Source organism: Lissotriton helveticus, chromosome 11 (assembly GCF_964261635.1).
Source record: "Lissotriton helveticus chromosome 11, aLisHel1.1, whole genome shotgun sequence".
Taxonomy (NCBI): Eukaryota; Metazoa; Chordata; class Amphibia; order Caudata; family Salamandridae; genus Lissotriton; species Lissotriton helveticus.
This window is the reverse complement of record NC_136072.1, coordinates 474,753,145-474,757,147: the sequence shown is the minus strand read 5'-3', so window position 1 is coordinate 474,757,147 and position 4,003 is coordinate 474,753,145. Positions and strand designations below refer to the sequence as shown.

Genomic DNA, 4,003 nt, shown 5'->3' with positions numbered 1-4,003 from the left:
GACATTTGGACAAATTCAAGCTACATTGCGAACTGGCCAATTTCTTTCGGAAATTGAAACTCAAAGCATTCTTTGAAAAACACCCTAGCAGTGAAAATGACGAAACACCCAACGAAACAGGCCTTAAAATTAAGTCAAAGTTCACACCACCTCCACACACTATCCCTGTGGAAATCCACACATTTGAACAGGCCGTGTTCAAAGACATTGAAGAAATGAGGGAACCCAGACAATTTGAAAACAATAGCAGGGCAGAATGTGACGCAATCTTGCAATTGAAGAATGACGCCTCAGTCATAATAAAACCAGCTGACAAGGGCGGTGGCCTTGTTGTCATGAATAAGAGTGATTATGACACTGAATGCAGGAGGCTACTCAGTGACATCAAGAGCTATCAACCCCTATCAAGAGATCCGACCGAGGAATTGAGAGCAGAAATTTTGGAACTCGTTGAGACAACTGAGGCATCTGGTGCAATTTCTAAACAGGAAGCGGACTACCTCTGTAAAACGGAAGGGAAGATCCCGTATTTCTATACCTTGCCAAAGATGCACAAAGGTAAAATCCCACCGCCAGGAAGACCGATCGTGTCAGGGATCGGCTCACTCTTGGAACCCCTCTCTCGGTTTTGCGACTTTTTTCTGAAACCGATTGTACAAACTACCCCAACGTACCTCAGAGATACAAAAAACCTGCTGACACTCCTGAACAATGTACAAGTAGACGATGAAACCATCCTACTCAGTTTTGACATTGAGAGCCTTTATACGAGTATTCCTCATGATGCCACCCTGGATGTCCTTAGGAGCATTCTGGAAAATAACAGTTGGGAACATCAAACACCAAAGGCGTTCATCCTACAATGTGCCATGCTCGCACTCAAAAGGAACTATTTTGAGTACGAAGGCTCCCTGTACCTCCAAATCGGTGGGACGTCTATGGGCAGTGTCTTTGCTCCTAGTATAGCCGGGCTATATGTCCATAACTTTGAGGAAAGGCACATCCTTACACAAGAGAACCCCTACAGAGATCACATCAAGTTTTGGCGTCGTTATATCGACGACGTCATGGTAATCTGGCAAGGACCTGAGGAATCACTCAGAGAGTTTACCATCTGGATTAATACTCGAGATCCACACCTCAAGTTTACTCACACGTTTGACAAACGACAGATGGTCTTTCTGGACATAGAAATTAAGAAAGAGGGGCAGGAATTAACAACCAAAACACATTTTAAGCCCACTGCCAAGAACAATCTACTGAGGTACGAGAGTTTTCATCCCCGTCCTCTCAGAGAAAACCTGCCTTATGGCCAATATCTGAGACTACGGCGAAATTGCAGCAAACTATCAGATTATAAACTTCAAGCTAAAGACCTCACGTGCAAACTGAAACAACGTGGGTATCCAAACAGAGTAATTGAGAAGTGCCAAAAAAGAGCAAGGAATCAGCCTCGTGATTCTCTACTTGAAGAAAACATGTCCCGGAATGATTCTATTCCCCTCACTTGTGTTACAACGTACAATTCCGTTTCAAACAATGTGAGCAAGAGCATCAAAAAACATTGGCAGATCCTCAGCACAGGCGCATTGAAATGGGACAAACCCCTCTTCTCTTATAAAAAAGCACCAAGTCTAAAAGACAGCCTTGTCAACACAAGACCAAAGAATGCAACGATCATCTCAAACCCTAGCATTACAGAAATGTGGAACTTGCCACCAATTGTTGGGCACTATAAATGTGGGGAGTGCAGTGTGTGCCATCTGACAGAGAACACTAAAACACTGAATCTTGAAGAAGGCAGAGTGTGGGAACAACGTAAACACACGAATTGTAATAGCACCAACGTTGTGTACATGATCACATGCATCTGCGGAAAGAACTACGTTGGTATGACGACCAGAAGGGTCAAACAACGTATCTGCGAGCATCGTAGCACAATACGCTGCAGAAAAAATGCCACCAAGTTGACTGACCATTTCCTTGATGCTAATCACACTCCTAATGACATGAGGTGGACTGTCATTGAGCAGATTCCAAATGGACCCAACTCTCACAAGATCCTATATGAGAAAGAACAATGTTGGGTGTACCGACTTTCCACTCATATCACGGGCCTGAATGATAATGTCCCATGGGCCTCAATACTGTAAGCCTACCCTTTGAGTAATATTCAGCCTACTCCTAACCATCCAATGAGTTGTCCATAAACATGACTGTAGCACTCTTGTAATTTATCAAGTCATGGTTCGTTCTGGTTAGTATGACCACGCCTAAATCATAACAGTGGGGTCCTCTGGTAATATACACCCCAGTTCTATCTCAGAACCCCCCTTTGATATGGCTATCTAGGATGCGATCACCAATATTTCATTAGCCTTTCAGGTCTTTGTATATATTATCTGAAATACTCCTCATGACCTCTTAAGTATTTTACAATTTTGTAGTTTGAAATATTGTACCTCCGAGCCTGGGCTTTACCCTACTACCCTACACGAGATTCGATCTCTGACATTCCCTGCTGCCATTTGAGGCTATGCGGCCACCGTCCTTGCATCCCTGTCGGCCTTCCGCCCACGTGACTGCGGCTCAACCACGCCCATCACGGAAGCGCCGACACTCTATTTCACTCGCGCCTTCACCCAGCCCAGTACTAGCGGGGCGGTGCAGGCAGTAGGTTACAAACTGAATACCTCGGCAACTAACTGTAAGTAAAAGTACCCGTTTCACTGCGGGCGTGTCTTTTTTCAACAAGCGCCAAAAACGAACGCGCCCAGGACACGAGTTGGATGATATTCCTTACCCGCATTTATCTACCTCTTAAAAAATATCACTCTCTTTCAGAATACGTTTTAAAGAGGGTAACCTCCCCCGTCCCATGAAGTCCCTGAACACTCCATTGAGAGTGAGCCTTGGTTATATATACTTTCTGTCTGTCGTGTGTCTTTGTTGTGTGTGTCTCACTTTGTGTTGTACAGTTTCTCTTTGACAATGCATGCACGATCGAATTGGATATAGTCTCGCACCAAACTAGTCGGTATGCGAGGATGTAACACGCGGTGACCATTTTATGAACCACGTGTGAGTTGTGAATAGAGAAAATTACGATATTCCCTCTGTGTGAAAGTTGTGGGTAATTTACACTGTCCCACATTTCGCACCTGCACTTCCCTCCTCTAGAAGTATGCTGGAGTAGAGTCCAACACTGGTAACGCTAGAAGTTTGATGTTACCACTGAATTCACCATGTAACTGGGTGTGACAGCATGCTGACACAACGTTGAAGCACTGCACTACGTTACAGGCTTGTAAATATGTTCAATACTTTGACAAATGTCGGTATTTTCTTTTACAGGTTTTTTGATTTTTTAGCTCACCCAGTGTGGAGCGAGCTTACACCACGGGCGCATTTTCGCCATCCAGTGGTCCCATGTGGTAGGATTGGGTGCGTCTTTTAGGGGACGCAGACCGTCCACCACGTGGTTGTATGGTCCTGACGAAAACCTGGTTAACCTTAACCATTAAGGTTGAAACATGTAGACCTAGACCCAACACTTAGACCCTATTAATTATAGAGATACACGGGTTCATTGTTGCCCTATTTTATCTCGCCACTATTTTTAATATTGTCCAGTTGCTTGCCAATAAAAATTCTTTATTTTACAAGTTCAAACCAGGACAATTTTTAACTCACTGATTTTTTTCATTTTTCACACACCACCACTCACAAACCTGCTCCACTGTAATCAGGTGTTGAAGCACACCCTGATGACGCTAGGTCATTAGGGTGGACCCCGATGATGAAGCATGTCATCACTAGGTGATGAGTGAGGGGTTTTTAAGAAAAAGAGTTTTCCTCTATTTTGTGAAAACCATCCACCAACACAGTGACTTGTGAATTCCCACTGGTGGTACTCCTTCATCTTTGTTTTTTTCTATTATTGTATCCAGGGGTACAGGAGTACTCCCCGTTCACTCTGGTGAACATAACCCTTGCTCTCTCC

At 44.1% G+C, this 4,003-nt stretch overlaps 1 long non-coding RNA gene across 1 annotated transcript; it reads left to right on the top strand.

The window, feature by feature from the left end:
• The first annotated feature begins 2,654 nt into the window (after window positions 1–2,654).
• LOC144791834 (uncharacterized) lies at window positions 2,655–3,475 on the top strand. The gene is made up of 3 exons (XR_013602474.1): window positions 2,655–2,707; window positions 2,845–2,905; window positions 3,355–3,475. It is a non-coding gene; the product is annotated as an uncharacterized LOC144791834 (long non-coding RNA).
• The last annotated feature ends 528 nt before the right edge of the window (window positions 3,476–4,003 follow it).